Source organism: Cebidichthys violaceus, unplaced genomic scaffold (genome assembly GCF_023349555.1).
Source record: "Cebidichthys violaceus isolate CVI_PGR_0920_01 unplaced genomic scaffold, fCebVio1.0.p SCAF_147, whole genome shotgun sequence".
Lineage (NCBI taxonomy): Eukaryota > Metazoa > Chordata > Actinopteri > Perciformes > Stichaeidae > Cebidichthys > Cebidichthys violaceus.
In genome coordinates, this window is record NW_027176315.1 from 100,001 (window position 1) to 112,500 (window position 12,500).

The 12,500-nt window shown below is 42.7% G+C and overlaps 1 protein-coding gene across 2 annotated transcripts in view; it reads left to right on the forward strand.

The window, feature by feature from the left end:
- Positions 1–12,500, forward strand: part of camkmt (calmodulin-lysine N-methyltransferase) — a 94,017-nt gene that overhangs the window by 18,113 nt on the left and 63,404 nt on the right. The gene's annotated exons all lie outside the window — the stretch shown is intronic.

Here is a 12,500-nt window from a genome sequence, read left to right on the forward strand (position 1 = left end):
ACCATTATACTCACTGGGACACAGACAGACCCACACATACGCAAACACACATCAGTGCACTAACATGGGACAAATAAACAAACCTTACCAGTACTTTGACACACAGTATACTAGTACTCGCAGGCTAAAATACCACAAATACATGTACGGTACAGTCGACACATGCATACACCTTTGCATTTTAGAGCGTATTCGGAGCACTGCACAGTTTTGACACGCAAAACTCACAGTGGTGTTGGATACAGGTTGGACTTTCTGATCAGCTCTTGTAACAATGCGTATTTAATGATTACCAAATATGGCAAATGATGGGCCCGCATGTAATGTGTCCTGTTAGGATAATGCAGTTTGCTGGGAAATGAATCCTTAGCACATCAAAATGTAATTCAAGATATAATACAATGCAAAAGTCTTAAAAAAAAAAAGTCACAAACATCACCTGTAACTTTGAAGGAAACACAAACGGTATATAAAAGGGAGTAAAACTGTTAAACAACTCAATACACTGTTTAGCTACAATATGTCATTTAGATGAATGTGGTCAGTTTGTCCCAGCTTCTTGTGTTGAGGGTTCACAGACTCTGACAGAGAGGGAATTTATATCTTTGGTGGTCTCTGGCTACAACTCCTCTTCTGAATTTGGCTACTTTATTTTCTCAAAGTCACGTTTTTCGCTGCACATCGGCGACAGTACGAACCATCGGCCACAGTGCATTGCTGCTGCAGTTTTTCGTGATGCCCGCCCACACAATCCTCTTCTTCGCTGACCTGAGCCAGACGGTGTCAATAGGTCATCACGATCACAAGGCTAAAATCACCAGAGTGCTGCAGAATCAAGTGCTGTGTTCTGATCCTTTGCCTTGCTATCCATCCAACTGCAATCCAGACACCATTAGCGCTTACTCTACTCTACTTTACTGTGGCGTTTTACTTTTCTTCATATTATTTTCCTCGGCACCAGACCCCTCGTTTCTGCAGCTCCCTCAAATCCGTCCAATTGAACGCACTCTCCCAGGTGTGTGTGTGTGTGTGTGTGTCAGGCTCAGCACCTCTTTAAGTGAATTAGCTGAAGAACAGGTGTGCTGAAGATGATAGAACAGATATGGAGGAGACCCGACTGTGGATCAAGTGAAGATGGTTCATGTGTCTGAATCCTTCATGTGTCGTGCCCTTACCTGGTCACGCTATCGCATGTCAAACTAACAAAGCAGAGTTTTCTATGTATTCAGTATTTGGGCTGCTCCAAGAGTATACACGGCTAGCGAAGCATTATTTATCATTCACCATATTAATCTAATACATACAGATCTAAGACGCAGCAGCCCTCGTTGGACGTACCCCCAAGAATTCACCCGTGGTAAACTCCAGCCTTGTGGAAGAAACAGAGGAGACATGCCAGTTAAGATAAAATCAAAAAGACTGTCATTTTTTGTTAAAAATAACAGGATATATCACTCACTTCATACAGTCCTGGAGATGTCTCAGACTACATTATCCATGAAGATCACCCAATGCAGTCTAGCTTGTATGTTTTGATGGAGTTTACTTCAGGAGTTACAGTACATCAGGCTGTTTAGATGGATACCTTTTTACTTTTCGGGGGATGTATTGATTACAATAAACCATAAACATGAAATAGATCCAGCGGTATCCTTAAAAGGCCTGATAAACACATTCAGTGAAGTGCTGTAAGGAAATATAACGGCAGTTTCTTTGTACATGTTAAATTGTTTGGATTGGAAGGGCATTGATCTCCATGTTTGGCTGGACGCTGTCATTACCAATAGATTTTTTTTCAAATTTAGTTATATTACATTTTTCCTGAGTGAGTGGGCTGCTTTTTATGTATAGCAACAATTTGATCATTATTCTTCGAAAATATCACCGAATAGCTTTGTGATCTTACTCAGGCCTTTGTGTCCGTGGCTGTCTGAGAACTCAAGTCTGGTGTCGTTCCAATATTGATATCTGTGCTCTAAGAATTCCTCATTAGACCAGCTAATTACTACACAACACTGCAACGGAGTCTTTGTTTTATCGGCTCAGCACAATAAAGAGGCATCCCTAGAGCTAAGAGAACCCACAGCCCCCTAATATAATAACACAAGGGGGGGGGGGGGGGGAGTGTAACAAGTTACAATGAGCTCTTGATGGTGTTTGGAGCAAATCCACATTAGATGAAAAGAATAATTAGAATTGATAGAAAGCCTGTGTATATGTGCCGTTAGTGTGGAGGCCACTCTTTCTTTTTTTTGTCAAGAGCAGAGCAGTAGAGGGGACGAGGACGGGGAGGAAGGAAACGAAGTGTAACATGATGAGGAAACAGTGTGAGGACACCTTGAGAAAAGGAGCAAAAGAGGAAGATGGGTCCTGACAGGAGAAGGGAGCTGTCTACAGATGTGCCTGCGTCAAATCCAGGCGCCTGTGGGCATCATCGCAGCACATGCGTTCACACACACACACAACCACAACTACACACACACAGACACACACACACACACACACACAGATGCACAGTGATAACCCATCAGCACTGGCCAAGTGTTGTTTAATCCAACCTGACTTGCACTCGACAGAAAAAGCAAATTCACTTCCACTCACAGTCTGGAAAACGGAGCACTCTTCACATAAATGGCAGCGCTCTGAATTACCCCGTTTATGTGTGTGTGTGTGTGTGCGCGCCCGCTGGCGTGCACACGTGCACACGTGCACACACACACTCCACAGCTCATGTTTTTATTTTTGTGATGATTTTTTCAGTGTGCTTGTGCGTGTGTGTTTACATGTAGTGGTGGTGACAACCTCTTCAGCAGTACTCCCTTCATTGTGTGACAGGCAGATAGCTAGGCTGCTCTGCTCCCTATTGTTAGGGGGCTGTCATCAAACCCTGCTTGTACAGCCAGTTATACTGTGTGTGTGTGTGTGTGTGTGTGTGTGTGTGTGTGTGTGTGTGTGTGTGTGTGTGAGAGAGAGAGAGAGAGTTTGCATGTTGCTGTGCTTCCACATCTTCATGTGTGCTAATGCGTACACCTGAGTGTACGCATTAGTCCGAGTGCGCTTCTTTTTGTTTGTGTGTATGGGCGTACGTGCATAGGTGAGTGTGTGTGTTTGATATGTTTATCTGTGCCACAATGAGTGAGAGAAGAGAAGATGAGGACTGAAAATCCATTGTTTGACAGACTGATAGTTTGGCTGGAGCGCTCCACTGTACTCCTCTCTCCTCTCCATTGTTATGTGACTTGTCATTAAGCCCTTGTTGTCCAGTCGAAACGGCCCGGAGTGCTTGTTAGCCACAGCATTGTCATTTGTGGAGAGGAGTAGGTGAGCCCAGCACACACACACACACACACACACACACACACACACACACACACACACACACACACACACACACGCAGAGATACAAGAGGGCAGATTCACAGAGTGGGTACCACAGATGTGTAAAATCATTTTTGCTCCGTATCTATGGTGCTCAATTAACATTCTCATAGAATACTGTTAGTAAAGACACAAGCTCTGCTGATGAAATCAGGAGGAGCCCTGCAGTGTTGTAAATTCCTTCCAGTTTTTGAAGAATAACTCGGCTCTGGAAACCAAATAGTATTTAGGTCAGATGTGAAAGTTGGATGACGAAAAATCCACCTCCAGTGTATTTTCTTTTTGTGAGAAATAATGAAAGGGTTAACTCCGTCAACAGACTTAATACATCCTCTTGGTCTTGTTAAGTTGTAAAATAGTTTTGAATCTTTTAACTGTGTACGTCGGGTAGAGCAAGAGCGGAATTCTCTAGAAACAGGAATTGCGTTGACCAAATCTCTTTTAAATTAAATTAGATTTCTTTTAGTTTCTAGAACTTTTTTTATTGAATGTTTAAGACTTTTTCTATTGATGTTCTGTAACTATGTACATGTGTAAATATTTGCTTTGTTAGTCAACAACATGTCAACGAAGCTGATAATAAAAAGAAGCATCCTAATACGGCTGTTTATATGTGCAACACAAGCATATGACGCCTCAGCCTCGTGCTACACTTAGTTTGTGCATTTCCGTTTTATTATAAAGCATTCAGGACACCGATTTTGACCTGCATCAGACAGACAGACAGACGGACCAATATCCCTCTCTGGTCCCTTTCCTGTGTCAGGAGGGGACGAAGACAAACAGGTGATGTCACTTCCTGCTGAGGACAATCATACAGGAACAGGCCAGGAGCCTCCAGAAGTGCTGTCTTCGCCATAACAACCCTGACCACAGCCAAGATCACACACACACACACACACACACACACACACACACACACACACACACACACACACACACACACACACACACTAGCACTATTGTTAGCCCCAAACTGTTCGGCTCGGTTTATTGACATAATTTTTGCAGCATTGTACATTTGTGTCTGTCTGTGTGTCTTTTTCCCCCGATCTCACTTCCTTCATGCTTTCCTATCTCCTTCTTATTTAGTCAGTTTCAACGGTGTGTGTTTGTTTTCCAGACTCATTGCGTTTGAGAGATATGAGAGATATTTCACCTCCGTCAGCCTCATGCTGCATGTTTGGTGGTGTCAGTCTTTACACGGCTTACTCTTCATCAACAAAAGCACATCAATCTGAAACTGCTGGAAAACACTTTGACATCTTAAATATTTAGTAAAAGTTGTGTAGCTTGGGTGGGTGGCCAGTGTGTACTATGTAATTGCGGCGTCCTTTGTTGGAATCTGGCTGTCAGCTTGTCTTCATCTTTCCCTTCATTTCTTGTCAAGTCTCTGCTATCAAATAAAAAAATGACAAAAGTCCAAAAAGAAAAACAAAATCAACTAAACCTTTTAAGACGTGTGGAATATTGTTGACATGATCAGTCACTTTACCTTTTGTTTACAAGGTATTTCTATCGTCACCGATGTAATCATGCCTGTTTGATTACAGAAAAGTAAATAATGATAAGTGATAGTTGTTTATGCGGCCTTTCAGATCGTGACAATGTCCAGCCTTGTAATTGTTCTTGCATGTATATAGGGTCACCAATGAAAACAACATAATTGAAAACCATGAACATGTATGGATGATAACATTTGTCGTCCCACTACATGATTCACTGTAAAGCGGTGTGCTTTATCGTGCACTCAAAGCGAGAGGCGGTGAAGACCTTGTGGGGCCTCGGTGCTGCTCCCCTGACCTGCAGTGCCTCCTCTGGCCTGAAGGTGGGAGCAGTGGCTGCAGTTTGACAGCTTTGCTGTAGTAGAGGAAGACCTGCAGCGCGCACACAGAGCAGCTCCTGTACAACCGTCTACTTTTCTTGATTGAGTAAACAAAACCTACAATGAGAGGATACCGTTACAAAGTGTAACAACCTTATTTACATAGGCCGCTGATTAATAGTCTGTGATTATTTTGCTATCTATGTTTTTAACTCATCTGTTGCTCAGCTGTTGTCGTGGGATTTAATAGATTTAAGGGAGTGTAGTTTATTTTGTTTTGTTTTTGAGCTAACTTGTCCGTGTCTTTAAGGGTCTGTTCTATTCTACTCTATTCTATTCTACTCTGTTTTCCAGGAGTGACTGTTCCAGGGTACAGTGAACACTTGATTGCACATTGTCACACTCTACGAATTTGCCTTGATGTGTGCTCTTAATTGATTGACCCGTTGCTATGGATCGCCTTGTGGTCGGCCTCAGTCAATACTGCCAGGTCTTAGTATTCCTGGGTGAGGGAGGGAGCAGCAGAATGGGGGAGAAAGAGAGAGGGGGAAGATATTGATCAGCTGCCGTGTGCATCGAATTCCAAGTTTACCTGACCTTCCAAACTGCTGCCATCATCACCCTCGTACGCCGGTGACGGCCATTCCTCTCACGCTTTCCCCCTGCTTTCCTCACTTCACTGTCCTCTTGTCCCAGTCCCGTGTGGATTTGTGCATACGTGTGTGTGTGTGTGTGTGTGTGAGCGTCCATTTCTTCTCTGCGCGCGTGTGTGTGTGTGTGTGTGTGTGTGTGTGTGTGTGTATGCATGCATGCTTGAGCTGCAGATAAAGCCTAAATTGAGCTGTTTTGATTGTTCACTGAGAGTGCCCGCAGCACAAGGCCCCTCGGCTGAGGAGCACACACACACACACACACACACACACACACACACACTTCAGCCCCGCTCCAGTCACTCTGCTCTCCCTCTCCCCTGCTTTTTTATTAAGTGGTGTTGGCAACAGTAGTGAAAATTCTTTTAATTACTCGTCAGAATAACTTTCTGTCTCTGCGATGAAGCACTGAAAAACGCCTCCTGCATGTCTTAATGTCTCACAAGCACTAATAGGGGTTTACACGTCTTGTTTTTTTGGCTGGATTAGCTTTAGGGCTAACTATACGGAGGGTGTGTTTTGTTAAAGGTGACTCGTAATAGAAATAGTTTTAGTGACTTAAGATTAGATGTATTAAAGCTCAACTAAAGACATTTGTGGTCGTTAAAAATTCCTTTGGCTCGTTCATAAGATGACTTAACAGAAAAATTGCCTCTTTTGTAATATTCTTTGTCTTCTAATTGATGGAGTCATGTAGAAGGATGTCTTGTCGTTCATGCAAGTTCAAATAATATTCATGCAATTTATTGTGCTGCCAGAGATGTGAGTTTTTCTAGTTGACCCTAAGGACAGATTGGTTGTGCTACAACCTCTTATTAATTTAGTCAAAGTGTTTCTTTTATATTTGTATTAATTGTTATATCATTTCCACTATTCTTTGTGTAAATTCTGAGGGGTTGAGAATCACAAAAGAGGTACTGTAGACCGAGTGCGTGTTACATCTAGTGGTGCTCACATAGATTTACGCTCTAAAGTCGGTGTGTGAATATGAAACACAAGCCTTATTAATATAAATACGATCAACACGTTACGCACGTTAAGGTGCAAGCACCCAATTTTTGCACACTTAGATCTAATGCAGATATTAATGATGAAACCAAAGTCGTGCTCCCATTTTACTCCATTGACGGTCTAGTGACTTCTAATGAGATATAAACAACGTGCTCCTGCTACTCACAGGCCTCCCATGGGAATCCCTTTGCTCGTGTACCAGATTTAGAGCGACGCACTGGCAAGTCTGCCGGTTTCACGGGGAAATACATATTTGTTGATTTGAAAAGGGAATGAACCTGAACCGGAGTCCAATGATACCATACAATTATGCAAATGCACACTTAAAAACAAACTGCACGCAAATTATTTGGCGGAAACGCTTTAGGAGAGTGAGAGGTGTGTATGTGTACACATGGAGGTTGGCATGCAAAACAAATGCAATGGACATTGTTCTCTTCCTGTGTACACGTACACACACACACACACACACACACACACACACACACACACACACACACACACACACACACACACACACACACACTCCAGGGATGATGTCTGGCTAGGTGGATAAAGTAGTGCTATTGTAATTCGATAGATGGCTTTCCCTAAGATAATCTGCCTTAAACAGATGATCATTTTGGGAGTAGATTTGATTGATGTGGGACAAGCAGGGAAAGAACAAGAGGGAGATGGAGAGAGAGAGAGAGAGAGAAGTGTGTCTGTATTTTTTAACTGTGTGTGTGTGTGTGTGTGTGTGTGTGTGTGTGTGTGTGTGTGTGTGTGTGTGTGTGTGAGAGAGAGACAGAAAATGAAAAGGGTATGTATGGTGAAGAACGTTATTTTGTGCCAGCTGGACTCTAAAGGATGCTCAAACTGGGACTTCTCTCCCTCTGTTTCTCTGTCTCTCTTCCTGCTGTCATTGTTCATGTAACCAATCACACGTTCCTTATTTTACCTTATTTTACGTCCTTGTTATTTAGCATTTGTGATGCTAAATTATGTTTAGCTCGCGTCATTTCAAAAACTTTGCACGTATTCTTCTTACTGTCGCAGCAGCTTTGATAGACTTCGGCTCTTGTTTTATGATCTGTACGACATTCTACAACATGTGGTTTGAGTTGAGGTTAGTTCTGGCTCCAACATGGTGAAAAATGATTTCAGGCAAGAGCAACCAGTTGCCCACATTTCTGAAATGGACAATGCTTGGTGAGGGTTTAGAAATGGCTTGTTATGGTCCATCTCTCTCGCTTTAAATATTGCATCGCTACTAAACTAACACACAACGTAAATATAATTTGGAACTGGCCAAATTGGTGAGTTTAAAAAAATACATTTGCTCTCTTACTCCTTGTGGTTTCCAGCAACACAAATAGTATTGCTTTGTTTTGGGAAAATAAATCAAAGTCATCTGCATGGCCAGATTACATTACACCAAGTGAGGAAATAGATTTTTTTTTTCCAATGTGGGAGAATTGACCTCACCCCCTGTTAACCTTTCACAAATGACTGTTCATTTGTGCATACATTCATAATTCATGTATTTTAAACAGCTGTTTGTGTTTTACTGTGGGTTACCAACTTTCCATCTTTGTGCCTCTCTCCTCATCAGAGGCACGGTCTTCATCCGGCCCTCTCTCATCCCTGCTTATAACCCGAGTGGCCTTTTATTTGATGAAAAAAGGGAAATATTGGAGTGCAAAAACCTTCCTTCCTTTTTTCCCTCTCACTTCCATCTGCAATATATTTTCTATTTTCCGGCCTCACTCTCTTTTCCTCTCTCTGTCTCTCTGTCTTCCTCTCCCAACATAATCCTCCGCTCAAGCCCCTAGGTTGCCGTAGAAACATCAATAACATTCCTGCTTGACAACATCTTGGTGCATTAAAGTGGTCGTAGGGAGACTCGACCCAACAGAGGCACACACACACACACACACACACACACACACACACACACACACACACACACACACACACACACACACACACACTGAAGGCCATCACTAGGATTCCTGCAAAAATAGCAACTACTCTGCCATGTTTGAGTAACAGATAGAGGGACAAATCAGTTGTGTAAATATTCAAAACTGAAGGATCTTCTATCTGAAGTACTCTCTTACAATCAAATGAATTCTGTCACATTTTGTTACATTTGGTGATGTAACAAAGTCAAAATCGACACTTTGGCAAAGACACTTTAATGCACACATTTGGTGCTGATACCGAAATATTTTTTATGTTTCAATTTCTCTACTTTGGCGTCTTTATGTCATACATGTTGTTAATGGCTGCAGGGTGTTGTAGTGATTAATCAAGAGGATTAGCTGTCGTCCACTCTGCTGCTTTGCTGTGGAGCAAGATCTACAGGGGGCTTCAGGCTGCAACTAATGATTATTTCTATTATTGATTCATCTGGAGAGAGTTGTCTCAATTAATCGTTTGGTTCATTAAATATCAGAAGATAGGGAAAATGCACATAATAATGTCCACATGCCAGATGTAACGTCCTCAAATGTCTTGTTTTGTCCATCTAAGATATTTCGTTTCCAATGCTAATAAACAGAGAAAAGCGACTTATCCTCACACTGGAGAAAAATCACCTACAATGAATCGATTATTGAAATGGTTCCAGATACATTTCTTGTTGTCTATTCAGCTCCACACAGTTTCACAAATGTGTTATCAACTCATATTTCTGTGTTTTAGGAGGACGTTATACTCGGGTTACTGAGGAAAATGTCCCTTATGGGTTTCAATAGACTTTTTCATAAAAACCTTTTAGTTAGACTTTTTTCATTTTTTTTTTTTAGATGGATAACCAATGTTCCTTCTTAGTATCATAGTCGCAAAGAAGAGTTTCCTCTGTTCACTCTCATGTGAAACAAGTGACAAAAAACAAAGTAAGTGATTTCTGCAAGACAGCAGCGTGGTTCTGGATTGTTTCTGTTTCTCTCTGAAGAGGGTGTGTGTGTGTGTGTGTGTGTGTGTGTGTGAGTGTGAGTGTGAGTGAGTGTGTGAGAGTGACGGTATCCGCTAGAGTCCACTCTCGGCTTAGAGTAATTCTGTCTCTCTGTCTGTCACTTTTTCCTCCGTCTGTCTCTCTTCCTCCCGCCCTCTCTCCTCGCTCAGTCCGTCTCAATTAATACTCTCCCACCTCCCCTCGAGGGCCTATTATACATTATTATACATTATTATACATTAGCCCTCTAAATCCAATCTCATGGAAATTGCCAGAGAGACTATAACGCAGCCAGTTTGACTGACGCACCGCTGGACTTCAGGGCGAAGAACAGCCGAGCACCTACACATGCAAAATGACTGGAGCGGTCAGCCACACGCTCGCTACGTTACTGAACATGACACACACACACACACACACACACACACACACACACACACACACACACACACGGACACACACAGCTGAGCTGTAGATGATGCTTTTGAATACACACAGATGATTTATTGTTATACGGTACAGTACACGGGCAAAGAAAGAGAGGTTGTGTGTGTGTGTAAAGGGTGGGGGGGGGGGTAACGATGCTCTCTCTTGGTGACAGCGGCTGCAGATTGTTCCATGGACAGACCTGTCATCATCCCAGTCAAATTATTCTGATTGGCTGCTGATTTCCTGATGGCGTCCCTCTGTGTGTCTGTGAGTGTGTGTGTGAGGGTGTGTTTTGTGTTTGATTGAGGGCCTGTGTGCTTGCATTCTTGCATATGGGATATGTGTATGTGTGTGTGTGTGTGTGTGTGTGTGTGTGTGTGTTTGTGCTTATGTTGTGTGATTTCCTGATGGAAGCCCCGTTTCATCATCTGATGCCATTCTCACCTGTCTCCACGGCGACTGTGCTGTGTCTAATCACTTGATGTGATTTGTGTTGGTAAAACAACGTACCGTCCTCTGATGAGGGCCTCCCCCCTAGTGTGTGTGTGTGTGTGTGTGTGTGTGTGTGTGTGTGTGTGTGTGTGTGTGTGTGTGTGTGTGTGTGTGTGTTTGATGCAGGCACCCTTCAGGGTTTCCAAATCAACATTGTCAAGATCCCGCTGTCCCATTATACAGAGACAAACCTTTTTGTCTGATATATATACACACACACACACACACACACACACACACACACACACACACACACACACATACACACACACTCCAGGCCAGATACATACTGTATTCATAGCAGATCCTTGTTCAACACTGTACAGTTGTCTTGTGAAGCAATCAGGACAGATTTTTATACCTTCCCAGTTTTACTTTACTATTTTACATTGGTGACTTTCACTCAGACACACACACACACACACACACACACACACACACACACACACACACACACACACACACACGCATACCTTGTGAGTGCTCTAGTCAGACAACCACGTAATGGGCTAAAGAGGTACACGAAACAGATGGTTTTCCACCCAGCCGCCTCACTAATGCTAACAGGACATGTCACACAGGGGAAGAGAAGAAGGAAGAGACTGAGCGAAATCCAGAGGAAAAGTAGAGTCGGAAGAGATATTTATACAGGGACACAAAGTGACAGAAGATGTACATTTGAAAGGTCATGGAGAGAGAGGTGACAGTAGTTACGGAGCGAGAGAAAAAGTACTTCCACTGCAGACCCTGCTTTAAAGCTGGTTCACATCATGAGTATCTGTCCATCATATTACGGGTTGCTTAGTTTTAACAGCTAATAGGGCTGAGCATCAAACCTTCATGTTTTTGACCACATAAAATGTGTGTGTAGCATCGAGAATCGTAAAGAGGTTGGCATTGAAAGTTGAAACTGAAGGCTTATTCTTATTTTTATATCCTGATCTAAACCAGGAAGCTTACAACTTTTTTTGAACTATTTTTCATTTAGGGAAAGTTCTCTATTTAACGCTGATCATGCATTGAGCAGTTTGGCATATTCAAGTCATTGAAATGAGAAAAGGGAGTGAAAACGGGTCGATCGGGCTGCATGCAGCATGATTCTTTGAGACCTTCGCATGTAAAGTCGTTTTCGTGATGAATTTAAGTTACTTCAGAGTTCAAGTTCTTTTTTTCGTGAGGCGTTGCCATTATTTAGTCTATTTTGAGTCAATGGGTGCAAAGACGTAGATGAGGACATGTGTTTAAAGGCAGAGGAAGAGCGGGAATGAAAATAAGAAACACTAAAGAAAGAGCAGTAAAGAGACAGGAAAGTGAAGAAGACAAAGAGACAGGAAATGAGAGAACTTTCTCTCGCCACTGTCATTCCAATCTCAGCCCTACACCCACACTTCACCCAGGAGACTGTGTGTTACCAATCTGTGCCAGGCTGTGAAACATTAGCGCCATGCAATATTCAGCAGGACTAAGTCAGGCTTTTAGCGTCAGGCGGGTGTAGGCTCTATATGTTTAGAGGCAACCCTGCAGCAAGAACAATCTGATTAGCTAACAAGCGAGAGCTTTCACCGCCCGGGATTGTGTTTGATGTTGCGTGCGCGGCTGCTTTTAATGCGCGTGTCGTCTTAAAGTGAACGTGTGTCGTCACAAAAGATGCTCCTTCCTTTTCAACTTATCTGCGAGGGTTGAAAAGTGAGAAACGGTGCGGAAATTAAGCGTTGAATGACGGTTTGTATTCATCTCTTCACAGTTCACAGTTACGGAGGGTTGTGTCTTGTGT